The sequence below is a fragment of the Microtus ochrogaster genome, chromosome 1, assembly GCF_000317375.1.
Source record: "Microtus ochrogaster isolate Prairie Vole_2 chromosome 1, MicOch1.0, whole genome shotgun sequence".
Lineage (NCBI taxonomy): Eukaryota > Metazoa > Chordata > Mammalia > Rodentia > Cricetidae > Microtus > Microtus ochrogaster.
Window position 1 is genome coordinate 35545217 of NC_022009.1, and position 23783 is coordinate 35568999.

General features: G+C 43.6%; 1 protein-coding gene across 2 annotated transcripts in view; it reads right to left on the reverse strand.

Annotated features, from left to right (window-relative positions):
* The window catches only part of Foxn3 (forkhead box N3), a 381858-nt gene extending 358313 nt beyond the window's left edge, over positions 1–23545 (reverse strand). The window contains exon 1 of one of the 2 annotated variants that reach the window (XM_005343444.3): positions 23336–23545. The gene's annotated coding sequence lies outside the window, so the exon portion shown is untranslated. The remainder of the gene's footprint in view (positions 1–23335) is intronic. The other variant, XM_013346136.2, reaches the window with a different exon arrangement.
* Between the last annotated feature and the right edge of the window lie 238 nt (positions 23546–23783).

Sequence of the window (23783 nt, forward strand, 5' to 3'; positions counted from 1 at the left end):
CGGCTTAATTGTGTTTTGATGGACTAAATTCTTCCTTCTTATTAATTCAGTTTGAACTGATTTTTCCTTTTATTTGGCCTTACTGGATCCTGTAAATTCATTCCGACCAAAATTATGACTACACTAACTATCCTAGATTAACTGCTGGAGGTTTTAATATTTTTATTCTTCACACTTGTATATAACATTTAGCTGGGATGGATCTAGGCATGGTCAACATGTATTATTTTTCTATACTTATAACCAATCATCACAGGGTAACTGTCCTGAGCTGGAGAGATGGCTCAGCAGTTAAGAACACTTACTGTTCTTGTGCAAGGTCAGTTCCCAGCATCCACATGGCAGCTCACACCCGCCTATAACTCTAGTTCCAAAAGCTCAGATGCCTTCCTCTGGTCTCTGAGGCACCTGCACATGCACGGTGCACATGTCTCATATAGGCATATAAATAAAAATAGATAAATGACATCACATCTTTCTCTCCTGTGGGGCTATGTTTGTCACAGCACTGTGTCCTATGTGCCCAAGTTGACCCTGGGATTGTTTATTCTCACTGTTCTAGTGTTGTCTGGCTTTGGGCCAATCCCACCTTTCTTCCAATTATTCAGGCATAATGGTGAATTTGAATATCTGTGAAAATAAAACTTTCTTATGCTATTTCAAGAATGTCTGGTCTATTCTTGGAGTTGTGTTCCCATATAACTTTCAGGATTATCATATATTTTCACAGACACCAAACTCTTTTTAAATTTTGATGGGATTACAGACTCTACATCAGTTTAAGATCAACTGACATCTTTTAAAACGTGTGTCTTCCATTTCATAAGCATCCTGCCATTTCTTTAATTAATCTCGATAATAGCTAAGGGTCTTCAATAGACAAGTCGTTGTGTCTTAGACTTATCCTTAGGTTCTTGATCGTTCCTCCTCCAGTGTAAACTCCAGCGCAAACCCATTTTCTATTAGTTAGTGAAAAGCCAGACTTCCGCTGACTTGTTCATGTTTACGATGAAACTAGACACTTGCAAACTCACTCTCAGCCCCAACAGTCTAACTAAAGTTTCTCCTGTGCTTTCTTTATATGCAGTAATTTAATCTCACTCCAGTCACTCCAGTCTTACCCATTTATTTCTAATCCGGAAGCCGTTCTGTCTCTTCCTTTTCTCACTTCACTAGCCAGGGTTTCTACTCAATCACAATTAGAAGTGGAGAGAGTCTCCGCCTGAGCGTGTGTGCCTGTCGCCTCTCTGTCTCAGAGAGTTTTAACACGTCATCAACTAAGCATGATGCATCCAACCTTTCAACAACCCAAAACAGCTCCATGGATTTCCTCCTAAGTGTAAGAAGCTTACTACTAGTTGCTAAGAATTTTCCTTTTTCATTAACAGAAATAAATATTGGACTATGTCACCTATGTTTTCTACTGATCATATTGTTGTTTTCTTCATTCTGTTAATGTTTATATCTACACTGACTGAGTCAAATAATCACACTTGGTTTGTATTTCCAAAAGACAGTCAACTTGATCTTTGTATAGCACTCTCTTGCTGAATTTATATGGCTAGTATTCTACTTTGGATTTGAGACAGGGTCTCTCTATGTAGAGCTGGCTGTCCTGGAACTCTCTCTGTAGACCAGGCTGGCCTCAAACTCACAGAGAGCCACCTGCCTCTGCCTCATAAGTACTGGAACTAAAGGCGCGTGCCACCACTGTGTGGCTAAAATCGATTTTTTTTTTCACTGTGGATGTGTGATACCTTTGTGAGTGTATGTACATCACATGAGTGCAGATGCCTGTGAAGGCCAGAAGAGGGTGTCAGATCCCAGAACTGGAATTCCAGGTGGTTGTGACCTGCCTGCTGTAGGTGTTGGGAACAGTCCTAGGCAAGAGCAGTAAGTGCTCTTAATGGCCAAGCCATTCTCTAGTGCTTTCCAACCCAGTGTTTTAAATTGACATACAAAAGAAAAGCTGACCTGGAATATTCCTTTCTTATAACATTTTTGTCAGGTTTTAGAATCAAAATGCTGTGGGCTTCTTAAAACAAGTTGGGAGTATTCCTGCTTTTTCTATTCTCTGGAAGAGTTGGTGGAAAATGTGTGTTATTTCTTCCTTAAATATTTGGTGAATTCAACAGTAAAACCATCTGGCTCTGAAGTTTTCCTTATGGGAAAGTTTTTAATTACATATTCATACGAGTAGATATGGAACCACTCAGACTGTTATTTTTCTTATACGCATTTGGATAAGTAGCATTTAAAAAATTTGTCAATTACTTCTAAAATTTCAAATATATTACTATGGGTTATTCATGACACTCCATTCCTGTCTTTCGATCTACTCACACATTCGTTGCTGGTGCTATTTCTTGACTGGCACCATCAGGACTTCCTCGTTTTTATTAGTTCTTTGGTTCTGATGTCTGCTCTATCTCACATATCCTGCCTTTTATATCCTTCCTTCCACCTATTTTTTTAAAAAATTCAAGGAATGTTGTTTTATGGTATTTTTTAATTGCTGGTTGTAAGTAACTAGGCAAGTGCCACATCACTGAGGTATCTCCCCAGCCCCATCTTACTTTTCAATCTTGAGACAAGGTCTCATGAAGCTGCCCAGGCTAAGCTTGAACTCTGTCAGCCCAGGAACTAACTTAAGATTCCCCTGCCTCAGCCTCATGAGTAGCTGGGACAATAGGCGCGTGTCACCAGAACCAGCTGGGCCTTTGTTTTTTTCCCTTTTAAAACTTATTGAAATTAATGTGGAGAAAGCTGACTTATTTTCTCTCTCTCCCTTTCTAATATATGCAGTTGAGGATATAAAGATTTTAAAAGCTGCATTTCACAGACTTTGATGTCACAGTTTCCATTGTCACAAGCTTCCAGTCTCTGGCACGTCTTCTTTGATCCACGATCACTTACATTTCTTTTCACAGAAAGCCTTATGTTCACATGTGTGTGCCTGTGCGAGTTTATGCACACCTCATGTGTGAAGGGGTCTGCAGAAGCGGAAAGAGGTCATCAAGATCACCGAGACTGGAGTTACAGGCCTTCATTAGCTACTTGATGTGGGTGCTGGGAACTGAACCCAGGCTTCTAGAGCACCTGCTCTAGCCTCTGCGGCTTGCTTCAGCCTCACTTAAATTCCTAAACATTCCGGGATGCTTTTCCGCATTAACTGTTGCAGACTGTAGCAGTGGCCATGGTCAGGAAACAGGCTGCGATTTCCACCCTTTGAAATGTAAAAATTGCTTGATGACTCAGCAGATGAAAGATGCTGGTAGATAGTCTATGTGCACTTGAAACAAACGTGTACATTTATTCACTGCAAGATGCTATAATTAGATGATATTTGCGAATTAGCTTTGTTCAAGCTGTGTCTAGCCTTACTTTTTTTTTTTTTTTATTGTGGATTACATCAGTCAACAAGAGAGAGATGTTTAAATTTCTAACTTTATGGATACCCCTAATTATCCCTGTAGGTCTTACAGCTCAATGTGTGTGTGTGCATTTAAGAAGTGGATTGGATTCTTTTATTATGGAACATCGGCATGCCTTAACTGGGAACCCGTTTCATATCACACAGCTTTATACTCTTTCTTTTGGTTTATTTTTTTGTGATACATGTTTCTACATCCTTTACACCTGACCCTCCGCATCTCCCTAAGTCACAGAATGCAGAGTACCAAGTTAAGTCCAATTTGATAATCTTCTGACTTTCAGCTGGCAGTTTAGTCTACTTATACTCAATGTAATCACTGGCACACCTGGTTTTAATCTATCCTTTTGAAAATTTGTAATCACCTACTCTATTCCCATTCTCAACTTCCTTTTGAATTACCTAGTTATTCACTATTCTAGCTTATCTCTCTCATCTTGTTGTTTGTAGGTTTGTTCATCATTCTTTTAATGATTATCTAGAGTTTAAAATACGCATCCTTATCAATGACTGGTACAAATTAGTTCTTCATCACTTCCTCTATAAGGAGCTCAGAACAACTTCACTTCCTTCCTCCTTCATCATTTATCTTATTCCCTGTCTATTTTAAGCTCCACAGGGCTCAATTGTCATTATTTATGTAGTCAATGTCTACTTAACTAATGGTTGTTTCTGTTGCTTTTCACTCCTTCCTGCCTCTCTGAGCATTCGTCTGGAACAATATTCCTTCTGTGGGACAGACCCCCTCCAGTTCGTATGTCCCTAGTACAGATTAGTGCACATCACCCTCCAGTTCATCTGTCCCTAGTACAGATTAGTGCACATCACCCTTTAATACCATGGATTTTTTTTTCATTCTTGAAAAATTTAGATGCAAAACATAAGCAGTTGTTTTCGTTCAGCAATCAGAGAGAGCAGCTTCATTTCCTTGTGACTTCTATTCTTCCACTAAAGAGTTGGCCCTCAGTCTTTCAGCTACTCCCTTAAGGCAAAGGATTGTCCGTCCCTCTGATCCTAACTGCTGTTTGCTTTTGTTTTGTTTTCAGAGAGGTTGCTATGTTGGATTTTTTATTATTATTACTTACATTGCTCTATATTTTAGGGCGTCTCAACTACTCTCCAGGCCATGGCATGGTTCAGCAGATAAGGTTGCACATTGCCAAGCCTGACGACTTTAGTTCAATCCCAAGGGCCCAGATGGTCAAGGACAACCAATTCTCACAAGCTTTCCTCCAGCTTCCACACACAGGTCACAGCATGTGCACCTCCACACATACACACCCACAATAAAAAGGGTTATGAAACCTTTGAGCTGGGCATGGTGAATTGTGTGCTGAATCTCAGCATTTGGGGGGGGGGGCAGAGACAGGTGGATCTCCATGAATTCAATCCAGCTTGTCGTGCATAGAGAATTCTAGGCCAGCCAGGAATACAAAGTGAGAACTTGTCTCAAAACAAAACAGAAACAACAAAATCTTTCACATCTCCTTCCCCCAATTATTTCTTCTGTCTCCTTTTCTTTGTCTTCTTCACAGAACTACACGCCAGCCTCAGGGCTTACATTCTTCTGCTCTATCTTCTAACTCAACAATTCTCTCTTCACTGGCACCTCCTTTATTTGAATCCATCCATTTAGTCTTTGAAACAGCTTAGGGTACCATTTACACACCCTTAAAGATGCCATTCACACACCATTAAAGTCACCAACTGCAAGTATTCATTTACAGGTTTTAATGAGTTCAGTCATACAACCATAGGCATCGCCGAATCCAACCCAAGGCCATTTCCACCACCCCCAAAAGCTCTCTCTCTTGGGATTTAGCAGGAGTAAGCATTCTAAAAGGTAACTTGGGTTCTTCTTTTTACCTTTCAGTTCTCTGGCCAATTGTTCGTCTTACCTTTTAGCCCTCAGGACATAGGAACTATAGATATTGATTAACAAAGTCACACCCGTCCCAGGAGACAGGCACCAAAGCTCACTTCTCTGGATTTCCCCTTCGTCTGTGGTTCTACAGTTCCTCACTGCCTTGATGGAGCGCCAGTACTCCAAACTGAGTTCTGGATTGTTTCTTTGTTTTTCCTTTCTAATTTTAAGCAACTTTTTCTCAGTGGAAGAAAAGACCCAAACAAACTAACCTACTAATATCAGACACTGACAGCCAATGCAAACCAGGTGACCAAACGTTATCGTGAAAACGAGGACGCCTCTGAAGATGAAAACGGGAAATCCTGGGGATTTTACCCCATCTGTGGGCACAGGCCAGAATCACCACAAACAAATCAGAATGTCTGGCTACTGACAGGAACGGAGGAAGCAGTCTGCTAAGCATAAACAGCTAAAGACCACGGTGGCCATGGGAGACGTATGAGTTCTTGTCTCTTCCCTTTGTGCTGTGTAGTATTAAAGAGAAAAATGAGCAAACACTCACTGGGGAAGAGACTCCCAAGAGCCTTGCCGCATCAGCAGATGGAACCCACTGTGATACCAGTCTGTCAGATCCTGAGTCCTGCATTTCAGAAATGCCTGAGACTTGGTAAAAAGACAGAACTTGTGAGCGAGTGTGTGTGTGTGTGTGTGTGTGTGTGTGTGTGTGTGTATGTACCAATGCACGTATGAGAAATTTTAGAGTTGAGAGGAAACTGATAATCCGGATATGACCAGCCCCGGTGTCCCCTTTTCTTCCTCTATAATTAAAAATACTATATTTTGTTCTTCTGTACAAAATTCTATCCCCCATTCCACGAAGGAAAACACAGTAGTGCAGGGCCTGGTGTACTGGCCTTTGAGGAGGCTAGCCCTGCCTTTTGGGTGGTTTTCAGAGAACTCTTCTAGGCTAGACTGGAACGGAGTCTGAGGAGAAGTGGTATTATTCTCAATCAGACACAGCGGTGTGGCTGCCTAATTATAGCCTCGCCACATCTTGTATTTTGCAGCCTGTCCTTTCCTGGAATTTTAATGATGCTATTCAGGATATCACTTCCTATTCTTAATTTGTGTATTTTAGATGACTTGATTCCAAACAATGTTTTGGATACAAACAGTCCAACATTTTTCCAAAACACAGGCTTTATTGGCACATAAAGTGATTTGCCACATGCATGGTGTTTACATCCTAGCAGGTGGGTAAGAGATCAGCGGTCCAGCGATGTCAGGGGACTTTCCCATCCATAGTACACGGCAGTGGAGAAAGAAAACCACTCAGTGAAAAGAAAACAGAACATGATTCCAACAAGTTAACTCCAGCCCATATGTCATTGTCATTTACTAAGCAACAGAAAATAAAAATGAAGCACTGGAAACACTGAGGTAACAACAAAGCCATGAGTTAACTCAAGGACAGGGGAGCCATGAGGCCAGCAGCCTCGGGACCAGTTCATCCTGTGTTTCTGGGGAATAATCATGAGCTAAGGTCCTGTTGTGAATTTGCTCAACTCTGGCCTCAACAGAGGTTTGCCCCTTAAGCAAAGCCTAAAGTCAAAAGGGTGAAGGGTTACATGGTTCCTAAAAGACGGAAGCAGTGCCTAGCTCTCTTCTCCTTAGTGTGTGCATATATGTGCACCCATGTGTGGTTTGTGGGCACCAGTGTACCTGTGTGTGGAGGTCAGAGAACAACCCTCAGGGACTGGACCTCTGCTACCTCCTTGTTGAGGCATGGCCTCTTATTTCTGCTGAGCTGCATCGTGCAGGCTCGCCAGCCTGTGAGTTTTGGGCAGATTTTCCTCTCTGCCTCCCCTCTCCCATTAAGAATGTTGGGATGACAGATGCACAGGACCACATCCGGCTTCTTACGTGTGCTCCAGGCTCACACAGCTGCTGCTTTTACCTGCTGCAACATCTCTGCCACCTACTTTTTTCTTTTATGTCCTACAAATAACCCAGGGTCTGACCAACAGGGTATCAATCAAAGTCAACTGCAAAGGTCTTTCCACACCTAGAGTAGCTTGTCTACCTACACTCCCTTATCTAACTCTCGCTATAGCGGGGCCGTATCAGTACAGCTCATCTCTCCCAAGTTCTGCTTCTCAACGGTGCCAACATTCAGAGACCTCAACAAATGCTGGCAGCTGAGTGATCAATTCTTAGAGCAATCCAGAGGAAGCAGAGCACAGCACTTCAACACAACACTCAAGAAAAAACCACAGAAACAGATTTGGGACCCTGTGATCTGCAGAACTCTCTCCAGACTTCAAGGATTTAGCTTTTCCCCTAGGTTCTTAATCTGACCCATTTTAAGCCTCAACAAAACTTGAAGGAATAAGAGAATAAGTTGTGACTATAATTCTATAGTCTTAAATACGATAGCAGGCATCTCCAAAGAAGAAAAATATTCTCTATAAAGGAGAAATTTTGCTTTTTACAAGCACCCTGTATGTTCAAAACTTAGTGGTGGGAGATATGTTCAATAGGCTAGCACATGCTGGTTGGGGCAGGGCTCAGTTGGTAGCAGGTTTACCTAGAATGTATGGATCCCCAGGTCCAAGCCACAGCACCATACAGAGCAGGCATGGAGGTGGACACCTGTAAGCCTTGTACTAGGGAGGGGCAGGCAAGAGTCAGTAGTTCAAGGTCATCCTCTGCTTCACAGTGAGTTCAAAGCCAGCCTGGGCTACATGAAGCTGGGGCACAAAAGTCATTTCTTAAGGGAATATATTACACAGTTTGTGCTTTAGACTGTGCAAACATTAACTAATTAGGGGCAATTATATTATACACTCAAATGGTACTAATTACAAGAATACAGGTTCAAAGAACTGAGAAATCAGGTGGAACTGAAGTTTAGCGAAGAAATAGGATATATACAGCCTGTTTCTCCTCTTCCTGGGTAATAAATGGACTACATTTCCCAGAAATCCATTTGGCAGTTGAATATGGCCATCTTATTAAATATGGCTAATAGAATGGGAGGAAGTGGGTTGCACTGCATGTAGGCCTGGCCAATAAAAGCTAGTCATTCAGGGGTCACCACGTTCTAATCCCTGCTGATGGGGTCCAAACAGGCATGGTGACCTAGGGCTGGAAGTGGCAGTACTTTTCAAAGCAAAGTGCTTTAAATCATCAGTGAGAGAGAGAGAGGCATCTACTAACCAGGCCCCTCTGCTTTTTAATTGGTAAGAAACGAACTCCTATTGTTTTGATTCATTGCACGGTTTTGCATTTGCTGAAGCAGCAAATTGTACCAGAATAAATATAAGTTTGAGCTTAAAATATCCCTGAAGATGTGTGGAAGGAAGTGACGCTTTGAAAATACTTGCTGTGCATTCTCTCTTACACCCCAACCCTCCTCCCGGTCTTATAGGACCCACTGTGAACTCACTATGTAGTCAGGAGCCCTACACTTCTGATCCTTTTGCACCTGTCTTCCCCCAGGTCCCCCTCCAGTTGAGGGGATTACAGGCAGTATTGATGATACACTTAGTTTTATGAGGTGCTGGGGATCGAACCCGGGCTTCGTGCAGTCTAAGCAAGCACTCTACCACTTAAAGCTCCACCCCATCCCAGTGTTTCTTCTTTCTTGTTTTCTGTATACAGTCATTAGTAGACCACAGACAGCCTCTGCCCGGAGGAACAGTAATGCTACTAAAGCAGGAACACAAGAGGAAGAGGCTGGGGCTCTCTTTTCCAGCAGAACAAGCACCTGGCCAGTCTCCCTGTTGAAAATAACCCAAACGTATTTTGCTAAGAATTCCTCACAAGTAATTTGACATGTATTTGTGAACCAACAAGAAAATCTTAAGACACACTCAGAAGAGAACATGTGTATTATTATTATTTTTTGCCCTGAAGGCATTTAACAAACAGGAAGAATCTGAACTGCTTTCATAATGTAGCTGGGCACAAGGGATAAGCTCGGTGTCATTAATGAATCCAGGACGCACCAAAGAACAGAGGCTGGCAGGAGGCATTGAGCTGAGGAGGACTCCAGAGAAAGGAGCCCAAGAACCTGTTGTAAAAATTAGTATGAAGTAGGAGGGGAAAGGTTTATGCTAAAAATGTGTAGCCACAAGAAAGGCTTCAAGATGGATGGGTGGTTTGTTTAGATCCTAAAGATTCAGACTTTACAAATCAAGATTGATCCCAGCAAATGGGCAAAAGAAAATATTGTAGCTAGAGAAACACACAATTGATTCAAAGAATTCACATGGATAGTTTCCAAAAAATAAATAAATAAATAAAGTCACAGGAAAACAGAATAAAACAAAACAACAGACAATACAACACGTCCCAGGAAACAAAGCACCATGAACAATCGGCACAGAGAGTGCAGGGCAGAGCTGAAGCCACAGGCTTCAAACTTCACAATGATCAGACATGAAATAGAAAATAAGTGTTCAATTAAATGATGTTCAATATCCGTAGGCAAGATTAGATAAGACAGAATAAATTATAGATTGTACTTGGAATCTAATTGATAGATTATATTCTCATATTTGAAAAAAAAAAACTTCAAAATAATTGAACTACATGGCAACCTTAGTAAGCTTAGGACAATAACAAAATAATAAACACCAAGATCAAAGAGACTGAAGAGGACTGGAGAACCTCTCTGCATCTTAGCGGAGAGGATGAGTGAAAACACAGAGAAGCAGAGGAGTTCAGTGAACCCAGCGTAGGATGAATACAGCATAAGGACAATGGTCTGTGAGTCTTCCAGAACCAACGGGGGAAAATCAACTTACCGTTCTGGGAATCCCAAGTCAAAATCTATGTTTAAAACACTGTAGCTGGTCACAGGGGTGTACACCTATGATCCCAATGCTGTAAAAGTAGGAGGAGCAGGAGGTCAAGGCAGCTTCAGCAACACAGCAAGTTCAAGACCAACCTGGACTACATGAGACCCTGCCTCAAATAAAAATAAAAGCAATAAAACCTTCACACCAAGGTTCTTTATAATATATCTGTGCAACCTTAAATAAAGAGAATATATTTAAAATCAGTAGAGTATATTTAAAACTGGTATTCTTGAAGCGAGTTCACCACAAATGCAAATTAGACTTAACCATTTCTCAGCAGCGGCAGATACCAGAAAATAACAGGACACCACACCTTCAACCAAAATCCGATTGTTTAAATCAATAACAAAAAGATCACTTGAGGGACGGAGAGATAGCTCAGCAATTCAGAGCACTGGCTGCTCTTCCAGAGGATCCAAGTTCAGTTCCCAGCATCCACGTCAGGTGGTTCACAACCACCTGTCACTCCAGCTCTCGGGAAGAAGATGCCTCTGGCTTTCATGCGCACTTCACACACGTATGTATTCCCACATGTAAGCACACACATCCACACACAATTAAAAATAATAAAAATAAACCTTTTCTTAAAAATATAACTTAAAAAAAAAAACCAACAAGGGCCAGCAAGAGTGAAAACACTTGATGCTCAAACCTGATGACGTAAGTTTGATTCCCAGATCCCACAGTGCGAGAGCAGAACCAACTCTGGAAAGCTGTCCTCTGATGTCTATGTGTAAGCCCTGGCATTTAAGACTCAACCCTCATCCCCCAAACACACACACACACCACTAATAAATACCTGCTGGGCATAGTGATTTAAGCCCATAATCCCAGCCCTAGGTAAACTGAGTCAGGAAGACTGCCATGAGTTCAAGAATATCCTGACTGTATAGTGAATTCCAGGAATCCTAGCTACTAATAAAAGGGCCTGTCTCAAAGAAGAAGGAAGGAAGGAAGGAAGGAAGGAAGGAAGGAAGGAAGGAAGGAAGGAAGGAAGGAAGGAATTCCCATAAACCTAAAAAAAAACCAAAACTTTTTTAGTAAATTATTGAACAAAGAAATGTAATAATAAACTTAGAAGTTATTTAGAGCTAAACATATTAAAAACTTCTGAAAGCTAATTTAGTTCTAAGAATCTAATTGATAGATTAGGTTTTTATGTTTTAAAAAAACTTCAAAAATTAATGAATTAAACTGTAACATTTAGAAGTTGCAAAAGTAACAAAACAATAAACTCCAAGATTAAAAAGAATAAAAACACAGTCAAAAACTAAACAGAGACACCATAGAGAAGATGCAAGATGCTAAGAGGTTGTTTGCTTGTTTGTTTGTTATAACAGCAACAAATTTGGTGAGACTGATCAAGAAAAAGCAAACAAACATACAAGTGATATTTTAGGAATCAATATAAATTGTGATATCATAAAGGGTTAAAACACTACCAGACATTATCCAGAATCACTATATCCTAAAATGCCCAAGCTAAGATGAAGGAATTCTCAGAAGGAGATGTGGTTCAAGAACACAAGAGAGCTTCGTGCGGCTGCAAAGAATGAAGCCATGCTCTTTGTTGGGGACAAGGACGGAACTAAATGGTCCACCGTGTGAAGAGAAGGGGGTCAGACTGAGAAAGACAGTCACAGGTTTTCTCTCATAAGCAGAACTGAGATTTAAGACGATAAGTAATATGAAAGCGGACAAAAAGAAAAGGGCCAGCAAGGGGTGGGAGTGAGGAGGGGGGAGGTGACAGGACAGGGATGAACACAGCACGCATGCATGCACATGCACACACACACACAGGCACACACACACACACACACACTCATGAGTATGTCAAGGTGAAACAAATTATTCTGTATGGTAACTAAAAGGTCTTAACAGTCATGAATTGTTAAAACGGAATCAAGAAGAAAGAATCTAGCAGAATTGCCTTCCGATAAAGGATATGGAGTCAGGTCACTTTTAGGAAGCAGATCCTCTAGAGATATGAGGAGGAAAAACCACAATCGGTTAATCTTACGAAAATGAGTCCCAAGTATAGAAAAAGGGGACTTGATCTTATTCTAGAGGGAAGACCAACCCAAAAAAACAAAATAGTGATGCCAAAACTTGGTAAGAAAAGAGGGCAAGGACCTGGAGAGATGGCTTAGTAGCACTGGCTGCCCTTCCTGGGGACTCACGTTTGGCTCCCAGCATCCACGGGGCAGTCACAACCAGTTCCACGGGTTTCAGCCTCTTCTTCTGGTTTCTGCAAGCACTAGGTAGGCACACACAGAGACACACGTGCAGCAAAACACTCAGAAACACAAAATAAAAAATAATGTTTTAAAAAAGAGACAGAACTATAGAACTGAACATAGACATAAAACCCTAAGAATTATCATCAAATCAATATTATCAGTGCACACAGAAGATGTAAAAATAGTGATCTTATTCTTAACTTTTAGTAAGGTTAATATCTTATAAATCAACTAGCGAAATTCATCATGTTAGAGGGAAAAATATATAAATATCACAAAAAATGCAGAGAAATAATTTGACATCTATCCGAGATGTAAGAAATAAATTAAAAATCAGAAAATAAAAATGACTTTTAGACTAGACAATGGAGTCTACAACACACCCCGTCAACACTGTCCGTCTGAGTAGAACAGTGAGCACATTCTGGGTAAGGTCACCAACACGACATTGAGACCAGCAGAGATTTCTCGACCTCAGTACACTGTGAGGGCGTCTAGCCAGTGCCACAAGGAAAAGAAACCACAGCTACAAAAATTAGCAAGGAACACAGATACCATTTGCACTTGATGTGATTGATTACCTATAAAATATTTTAAAAGAATTTGCAATACATGATAGAATTAATAAACTTAATTATTTTTAGGTACTGAACCTTGGACACAGCTGATGGAGTAAGGTCATTGGTTAATTAAATAAAGAAGCTGCTTGCCCTGATAGGTTAAAACATAGGTGGGAGGAGTAAACAGAACAGAATGCTGGGAGGAAGAGGAAGTGAGCTCAGACTGACAGCTCTGCTCTCTGGAGCAGAGACGCCATGCTCCCAGCTCCTGGGCGGACAAGGGGATAGCTCTGCTCTCTGAAGCACATGTGATGAAGCTCCGACCCAGGATGGACGTAGGCTAGAAGCTCCTTGGTAAGCCACCTCGTGGGCTACAACAGATTATAAGAAATGGGCTAGTCCAGGTGCAAGAATTAGCCTAGAAGTGGCTAGATAGAAAAGGGCCAAGCAATGATTAAAAGAATACAGTGTCTGTGTAATTATTTCGGGTAAAGCTAGCTGGGTGGCGGGACACAGCCCACCGCTCCTATTACTACACACAGCAAGTAGCTCTTAGGCATAAACGTAGCACATGCTCACTAAAAACCGTGTGTGACAGCTCGTGTTGGCACCATTTCTAAAACCATAAACATATACAGCGACAAATGAGCACATGATCACTATGAGTGACCACTGGTCCCACGTGAAGTCTCAGAAACTAAATAATGAGGAAACACACACACACAAAAGATAGTATACTACATGGTTTTTAAAGTTATGTTACATCTTTTTCAATCATTTGATGTGTGTTTGTGTGCACGTGCATGTAGATCACAGACAACTCACTCCACCATGTAGGTCCTGGGAATTGAACTCTGGTTGTCAGGTTTAGTGGCAACTTCCTTTACCTACTGTGGAAGTTTGAATGAAAATGGCCCCCATAGGCTCATAGGGAGTGGTATTACTAGGAGGTGTGGCCTTGTTGTTGGAGGAGGTGTGGCCTTGTCAGAGGAAGTGTGTCACTGGGGGTGGGCTATGGGGTTTCAGAAGCTTAAGCCAGGCCCAAGCACACTCCCTCTTCCTGCTGCCTTCCTGTCTGGATGTAGAACTCTCAGCTCCTCTCCAATAGCATGTCTGCCTGCACACCAGACGCACTATAATAACAGACTAAAATTCTGAACTGTAAGCCAGCCCCAACTAAATGTTTTCCTTTTTAAGAGTTGCCATGGACATGGTGTCTCTCCACAGCAATGAAACCCTAGGACAACTGCTAAGCCGTCTCATTGGCCTGGTTATTTTTATATAAAATTCACACACAGACAAAACTAACCAGTGGTGCTCAAAATTAGGGAAGTGAGCATCTTTCAAGGGAGGGTGATTTAGGGCATCTAAATTCTTAGATGTAGTTAATGTTCAATTTGTTGGTCTAATGTTGTTATGTGGGCATATTCACTTAAAAAAATCAAGCTAGAGATTATGCCCTTATTTACATGTATAATTCAATTAAGAGTTTAATAATTCAATTACATATATAACATAAAGGTCCATAAATAAAAACATAGAAAGAAATGCAGCTGTAAAGGTGGGATATAGCTCTCCTAAAAACAGATGTAACTGTAGGCACAGCTGTAAGACACACAAGGCTTATATGTATTTATAAGGTGTGCAGATGCAATATTTAGATACATATTCTACTATATACTGTTGTTGGTATGTGTACATGTATGCTGCATGAAAAATGAACCCACATTCCTCACATCACATAGAAAAGTTCTGCGTGAACTCAAGGCTGAGAGCCACGGTCACTCAGTTTCAGGACCCTGAGTTGACACTGCCTCCAAGAGAAAAAAACAAGCAAGTTCCACATCAATTCTCAAACATGCCATCACATGGGGGCACTGTTGGAACTATCAGATCCAACTGAGCTGTAAAGTGGGTGCAATCAGAGGTTCCTCTTGACCCTTGGGTGTGTGCTGAGAGGATGGTTGCCCAGACAAGAGAAAGGAGTTGTTTTTCTCTGCACGCTGGAGGTTTTAAGTGAATGAAAAAAGACAGTCTACAACATAGGAAATGGAAAAGGTTGTGGCTAGGGCATGGCAGCACAGTGACAGTGGACCCAGAGAGGGCGAATGAACAAGACCCCAGGCCCTTCCCTAAGCTGTAACGGGTAAGGACTGATTGCAGAAGGAATCCAAAGTCTGGCAGAGGACAGGTTTGATAAGGTGAGTGTCTTAGTGAGGGTTATTATGGCTGTGAAGAGACACTATGACCACGGCAACTCTTACAAATGAAAACATTTAATCGAGGGGACTCGCTTACAGTTTCAGAGGTTCAGTCCACAGAGCATGGTGGCGTGCAGGCAGATGTGGTGCTGGAGCTGAGAGTCCTACATCTTGACTCAGAGGCAACAGGAAGTCGACTGATTCATTGGGCGGTACCCTGAGCATAGGAACCTTAAAGCCCTCCTCCACAGTGACACAGTTCCTTCAACAAGGCCACACCTACTCCAAAAAGTCACACCTCCTAATAGTGCCCCTCCCTATGAGCTTATGGGGGTCAAATACACTCAAACCACCACTGTGGGCATTATGGAGCCCAGACAGGTTCTCAGTAGACAACAGAGACAGTAGTAACATTAACAAAACAACAACAGACATAGCTCAATAATTTGAGTGGTGACTACACGCCAAGCTCCATGCAAGTCCTTTTCAAGGACTCTAGGATTTGGCATCCCCAATAATCCTTTTAGGATTCCCATGTTACTTAAGGAACCAGCAGCCAAGACTGGAGTCTAAGGTTAAGTGACTCCCCCAACGCACATAGCTGAGAAAGAGAGAATAAGTCAGAAAAGAAAGTCTAACTTCAAAACGCGGACCTGTAGAGTAGTTCAGGGGTAGAATGCTTCAAGAGCAAAGGAAGGGAAGAAGTTAGCTGGACAGAGCCTCTCTGAGGTTACCTGGGGGATTCATGGAGTAACAACCAGAACTCAAGTCAAGGGGAATCCAAAGACAGCACCAGAGCTCTGGGGGATAAATCAGAGGCTTGCGGTAGAGACGAAGTCCCAGTGTCCTAACCTGGAAAACGAGGAGCATGGCTGTGACAGACAGAAAAATAGAAAGGAATGGGGTGGAACAGAAGAGAAAACTGCCACGCCTCCTTCCTGGAGATTTGTGCAGAAATGTTCACACTCTGAACCGTATGCCCCATCCCTTAGTCCCACTCTTCACACTACAGTCCTGCTCTCTAGGGACAGTCACTTAGTCACAAGTTCACAGGGTAGCTAAAGAGACACCTATCAGGGGTAGGGGTGGTTCAGTCACTACAGTGCTTGCTGTGCAAACCATGATGACCTAAGTTTGATCCGCCCACATGAAAAGCTGGGTATGGGGAGGCAGAGACAGGAGGATCCCTGGGGCTTGCTGGCTAGCCTAGTCAAAAACAAGAGTTCTAGATTTGATGAGAAACCATGTCTCAAAAAAAAAAAAAAAAAAAAAGGTGGAAACTAACTGAGGTAGACACCTGATAGCAGAATTTGGTCTCTATGAGCATGAGCACATTTGTGCGTGTGTGCATGTTCACGCACACACACAATAGTTCTAAGAGCAGAGAAGGAGCTGGTGAATACAGAATGAGAGTGAAAACTGCTAAGACCCTGACCTTGTCCCCTCTGTGCCTGACATCTGTGCATGGCAGCCCCACCTTCAAAAGGCGCCCAGACCCAAGTACCTACTGTAGGTAATGCTTGCTCTGCCAGCTTAGGTGAGGACCATGGGTGCTAGGATCTGAGGACCCTGAGAGTGGTCCTGAACCAGGGGCCGAGAGTTCCAGTCCCCACACAGTTTCCATGTGCACAGTGCTCTAGAGGAGGACAGCTCACTCTCTGTAGCCCTTTTCATTTGAAAGCTATACAACTATTAAGTGTGCTGAATCAGAACATGTCAATCTTTCTGGGTTTCCAGAATCAACCTAGTATGGTATGCTAAAATTCCCTTCCCAAGCAGAACTTGCCCACTTGAGATCTACGCATCTGTACTGGGCACACACTAGACCACATCTGGAAAAGCCCTCCAGGGACAACCGCAGAAGCACCCTGGAAACTGGTGGGCATCATTCCACAAAAAATCAAGCCCCTGGGGCTAAGTATGCAGTTCATTTGATAGAGTGCTTGCCTAGCCTGCACAGAACCCTGCATTCGATGCCCTTGCCACACAAAGCAAGCATGAGGGTGCCCACCTGTAACCACGCAGCTGGGTCAAGAGTTCAAGCCCATCCTTGACTACATAGCAAGTTCCAGGGCATCCCAGGATACATGAGACCCTGTTGCAAAATCAAAACAACAAAACAAACTATTGAAAGCCAACAACGAGTACCAAGAATATTGAGATGCAGCGCTCAGCTCCAAAGCAGACTGGCTCTGTCACGGTGAATGGCCTTGGAAGGTTTGGCTGGTTTTCCAGGCCTCTACAGACTTCTTCCTTGAAGCGCAGGTGGGAGGAGGCAGGAGGCCTTAAACAGCCTACCCATGAAAAGCTTTATTCAGCGCAATTCAATAACTGAAAGTTACCCACAATCATTTCCATCCACTACGGCGGCCGACAATTTTGTGCTCTCTCCTAGTTTCGTCTTTGAGAGGAAATGCTTTCTTTAAAAAATGGTTGGAAGCGCTGTGGCTTCCTCAAACACTGATTATTTTAATCATGATCTCCAGCCCCATGCAGACAGTAGGAACACGGCCAGCACAATGTAAGTAATGGGAGAAAGTGGAGTAGGAGCTAGGTGGCCTTTCTTCTTCTGGACTCCCCAACGGGGCAGCCTCCCAGGATCACTGCCGAGAGACTGGCTCTGCCCCGCAGAAGCATAATCCTACTACTGCCAGCTTGCCCAGGTCTCTGCTCATTTCTCCGGACCCCTGGCTCAGCTCAGACTTGTGAAAATCAAGGGTGGGCTAGCAGGATGGTTCGGTGGGCACAAGTGCTTGCATAAGATCCTACTTGGTGCTAAATACAGAACAGGAATCAATTCCTAGAACCCGCTCTCCACTCTCAAAAGTTGTCTTCTGACCCATGCAATCACAGCTGCAATTACACACATCACACATAATAATAATGAATGATAATAATAATAAAGAAAAAAATTTAGAAACCCAAGATAGAAGGGGATTTCCCTGTCTGGCTTACCTTAACTCCTCAACACCCGTTGCATCTGGAACACAAGGGGAACTGGGCACACCCTTCATGCTGCTGTTCTAGAACATTCTCATAGTAGAGGTGATAATTGAGTCTATTTGATGATATTCAAACATCATCTTTGTGCTCCACACTCCTGCGTCTGCCAAGCCAATGTCCACAGCTTGGCAAGGCTTCCCTTCACAGGTGACATGATATGAGCGATCTTTACCCCTGATAGGAAAACACTGGCAGAAACTGACACCAAGCCTCCTAGCATCTTGGACATGTCACATGGTGTTCCTATAACTTATAAGGGAGCACACCCTTATAAGTTACGTGTACACCCTTAAGAACAGCCTTTTGTCTGTCTCATTATCGTCGGGCCTAGGACTCTTCATATAGTGACAGGTCAGACCTTTCTCTGCATCCCTGGTAGTTTCTCAGGGTTGTAAGGCATAACTAATCACTACCTTCTTCCCTCCTCGCCCTGCAAACAAGGGTCCTCTAAAATTGTCAAGGCAAAAGTTCTCTTTGGCTGAGCCAACACAGGATCCCAAAGGCAATTCTCGGGCCTCCTTAGGGGAATATTTGGGACATTTTAATAAAAGCAGTAGGTTTGCAACTATGTGGGCAGACTTCTGGGTTCTAGGGTTAGCTCCAGGTGCTGCCTAGAGGGCAGTCACCACCCCTGGGCTCCTGGTGCCTCAAGAGTAGCCAGCTCTGCTTAGATTCCACTCAGGTATGAGGGCCTTGCATAAGATTCTACTTGGCGCTAAATATAAAAGAGAAATGGTGTACAAAAGTGTGAGGCCCATTCCAATACATGGTTCTCTTAGGGGAGGGCCATCTGCATCCTTACAGCCTCTAAAGAGGCTGGCTCTTCCTCCCACCTTTCCAGAATTTGGAAATATCCACGAATAGAATCAATTAAACACACGCATATCCAATGTCGAAAAAAATAAACAAATAATTCTCTCAGATAGTTAATGCTTTCAAAGCTCTGGTGTGTTTTTCTCCCACGTGCCTTTCACAGACCCACCCCAAGCTTTGGCTCTCTGCTACCGTGAGGTTGGCACATACCTGGCTTCTTCATGAACCATTTTCCCCTCACAAGCAAGAAGGGAAGTGTAGCGCTCTCTCTCTCTCTCTCTCTCTCTCTCTCTCTCTCTCTCTCTTTCTCCTTTACCTCTCTGCACTAATCCAAAATTAAGACTGGCATTTGGTTGGTATTCTGGAATGACTGTTAAAAATTTGGCACAGCCATCAAAAAAAATGCCAGCTTCAGTGATTAGGTGAGTGACTTCCTGACATCTGAAAATGAGTTGGGACATTATTGAACAGCGTGTTCATTTGTATTGGTGAAATAAGCCTTATATGACCCTGGAAGGATTAATTTTTTTTTTCTAATTCTAAAGTCAAAAAAGAATTTCACAGATGTATCAACAATTGAAGCGAATTCATTGTGCGACCCCAAAGTCACCTTCTTTGAGGGGTTCCGAGCAAGCTTCAGGGCAGGCTGTGGAGAATGGGGGCAAATTCTAGAAACCAGCAAGTCTCATTCATTTCCTTCAGTTTGTAAAAACAAGCAACTGACAGGTTTCCTGCCAATGGCCGCTTGCCGTACTTGCAGATAAGAAAGTTCTCAACAGGAAATCCTTGGCTGAGAGAGAGCAGTAGTGCCATTAAACTAAACTCACTATCCTGGAGAACTAACTATTTGATAGTGTGGGATCACGAAAATATACCCGAAATCAAGTGATAGACACTACATGGCTCTAAGCTGCTTGCTACCCCATCGACACAGGGTATCAAATAAGCATCAAAAGACATTTAGGAGCTCTTCTGTATCGCCCTGTCCTTGACGCAATCAGTTGAGGGAATGCAAGGAAGATGCGATTTTCCTTTTTTTTCTTAGAAGGACCAAACTGTTTTAAGAATGCCCAGTGCAGCGCTAAATACACCATATACGGAGGGAAGTTACTTCTACACAGATATAAAGAACATAAAATTTAGGGGTCTGGAGAGATGGCCCAGTAGTCAAAAGGTCTCTCCCAAAGGACCTGGGTTATATCCCCAGCGCCCACATCAGGTGACTCACAACAGTTTGTAACACCAACCCCAAAGGATCCCTCTGGTCTTGCTGGTCATGGTCACTCATGTGCCCATACCCACATGCAGAAAACACATACACATACACATAACTAATCATAATAAAAATAAATCTTTAAAAAAGAAAACCCTTACAATTTCAAGATTGCCATCCACAAGATGAGTCAAAGTCTAGCAAACGTGTTGATTTTTACACTGACAAGTTTTACTGGAGAGCTTCAAAGTCAAAATTTGGGAGACACACGCGTGGTTATTTTCCACCCAGCAAATAAACAAAATGGGGATATGGGGGAGGGGGCTAAACCTCTCTCCTTGGTATTCCTCACCATGAGTCAGATTTAGCTGACTTAGGTGCTCGTGGCTTGGGGCGGTGGCGGGGGTGGGGGGAGACACCTCTAAAATAGCCTCAAAATGAAAGCACCATTCTCCATTCACAAGAGAGGAAATGTTTCTTAATCAACTGGGCAGTCATCTTGGCAGCCTGGAAACAGTCCCCGGGCCACTTAGGAGTGCTTCCTCTCCCTGCTCAGCTACCAAGCACACCCCGCCCTTTGCCCCCCCCCCCCCAGCACCAGGCGGTCTGTGTTTCTGCTCAGGCAGCCCTAGAGAATCTGTTCAAAACACCACAGACCTTCAGGATCAAATGCCTCAGCTCAACCTGGAACCCGCTTGCAAGCAGGAAAAGACTTCATTATGCCTTCCCCAGATGACCCTTCCTCCATAGGCAGCGCTCTGGTCTCAAAGTCTCTAAAAAGACTTGTTCTAGCGGTAGATATACACATCTGATAGTAGACACACAATTCCACAATTAATGGCTCAAATGTATTCTTTTCAGCCTTCCCCTTGCACAACTCAGAGGTTGCAAAATGCTAAGTAAGCATGAACGCACATCCTGGCTTTCAGGCTTTCCCCTGAACTATTTTCAATAAAAATACAGTTATGAAATCCAGGAGAACGCAGTTTGGTTGATGTTGTAAAATGACCTTGGTTTGACAGGCATGGTCTCAGGTTTCAACAGATGTTGGGGGGAGGCTCACAGAAGCCAGCATGTTCTCGGAGCATCTGTGATGATATGCAGGGGTTTTTGTTATTGTCCTTGTTTTTTTAAGTGTGGTCATGGTAGTAAATGCATATGTGGTGGGGGTGGGGTGGGGTGACACTTCTCAGTTTCTATGACAACCGTGTCTCCATCCCTGGGTTACTAGACACCATCTACTTCCTGTGTCTAAATGTTTAAACCAATCAGAAAAGTGTTTATACAGTTAACAACTTCTGGAGCCCAGCTTCTTTAATGAGCTACTTTAAGGCTCAAATGAAGACGTCCACGGGGGTCTCGCTGTCTTAGAGTGACCTGTCATCATGGGCACTAATTCAGTCTCCTGTGTGTGGAAAGACAAACCACCCTTTTCCTTGGATGTGAATGTGCTCTGCTCCAAACAGATGCCACGGTTTCTGGCAGCAGTGTGCAAGCGGGTCATGATTGCTTGCTCTTCATTGTCTGTTTTCTCTTTCACTGTCTAAAGACAGATTTAGCTCAAGAAACATGCTAATTCGCAAGGCACTTAAATTATCAAAGTAATGATACAGTTAAGCATCCATCTGCTGGGGTTGCTATTTAAATGCTCAGATGAAAAAGAAATTAGGAAAAATTAATACCAAGTTGAACAACTTTGCCTTCTACAACTTAGGAACAGAAACCATTGAGACTGTATTGTGAAGTCCCCCATCTATCAGTGCCAGCTAGAAGCTGACATCTGCGAGGAAATTTGTCACCCAAAATGGCCTACTTTATCTGGATAGAAACAACAACAAAAAAAAAATTAAACATAAAGACACGCCGAGCGAGCCAGATGCACCCAGATCAAAAAACAATCTCGCAGAAACCCATGCACAAGAAGGCAGATCAGAAATTACAGCGAGGTCTTAAAAGAGGGTTTCGGGTGACTGTTTTCCTAAGTCTCCATCTAACTGACCAATCAGTGTGAGAGTTAGAGCGGGCTCCAGACATTCGTGCTGTCTTCAGGGCTCTGCACCCTCAGAGCTGCTCAGCCTGGCTAGGGCAGAGCCGGCGATCAATGGAAAAACAGGGAACAAAAGGGAAATACTGATGTCTTCCTCAGCTCGGAAAGCCATTCCCTTTTTCCTCAATGAGCCAGTAGCACCCAGCCTACGACAGCGCCACGGGGGAGCTTCCACCAGCCGAGTCCAGTCCTTTCGGAGCTGGCAGTTTCGTCTTCGCAATCATGTGTCCCGACGCTAGCACAACCTGGTGACGGAAGGCTCCCGGAGCCCAACCAATTGAAACTAATAAATTAGATAAATTAATAACCCCCACGATTAAAAGCTCCCAAGAAAGACCGAGTTCCCCTTCCCCAAATGTCATTCCCAGACTATAAACAAAGCATGAAAAATAGTCTTCCAGGCTAGGAATCTGGGTTTTTCTTCTCAAAGCAACGTTTTTCTCCAAAACCAGAAACATTCCTGCTTCCTTCAACGGATACTCTGGTTTGACCATGTCACACCGGGATATACAGCTCCGGTATTTGAAAAAGAGGTTTCAACTGCCCACAGATCCGACACTCTGTTTATAATTGATAGCAAAACAGTTACGACGGCGATGTGGTAACTCTACCCCAGCCAAACTCCACATTTAACACGTTAGTTCCTTGAAAATACAAGTCATGCCTGAGGACCCCTCCAAAGCCGCCACCCTCCGAAGTCATTAACAGAATTACATCAATTATTCGGTAATTTTTATAAATATCCATTGTCTGCAATTTTTAAAATAAAAATGTAAAACCAGTTATCTACAAATTCCGGGGGGGGGGAGGAAACTTTTCTTTCTTTTTCTTTCTTTCTTCTTTTTTTTTAATGAACTTACTTCTGAGACAAAAACTAATGGAAATAAGCAACTCGCCATCCCTGGATCCTTCCCATTCTGGGCTGCATGCTATAAATCAATCCGAAACTAGGTGCACAGATGGGGGCGGACACCTTCAGCTAAAAAGCCAAGGGTGCCCCCCAAATGAGGGCAGGCTGGGCAGGAGGCTCGGGGTGACAATGCTAACCCGGGCAGAGGCTCGCTAGGCAGTCAGCGAGCCGCATTTTCGTTACCTTCGATCGCCTGCCCCCCCGCTGCTTCTAGCGGCTGCATTGGGGGGCTGCGGCGGCGCTGGACTCGCGGGGGCCCCCGCCGCCGGGTCGCGCCGTCTCCCAGCCGAGCTGCACCGACCGCGGCCGGAACACCCGGCTCCAGCGCCCGGCGCCCGCCCGGGGTCGGCGGCTCGGCTCCCACCCGGGCCCGGAGTCCTGCTGGGTCCTAGCGCTCGCCGTCCGGGCCGCGGCCCGCTCTGCAGCCTGCACGTACTGTGGGGCGGCCGGGGAGGGGGAGCCCCGGGAAAGCACTAGTGGGAAAGCCGAGCCGCCGTGGGTGCGGAGAAAAACGAGTTCAGTGCCAAAGCCTGGGTGTGCAAAGAAAGACGCTGGCTTCAGCCGAACTCCCAGAAGGCAGATGCTAGAATCTGCAGCCCGGGTAGAAAGCACAAACGTGGCCGGGGAGGTT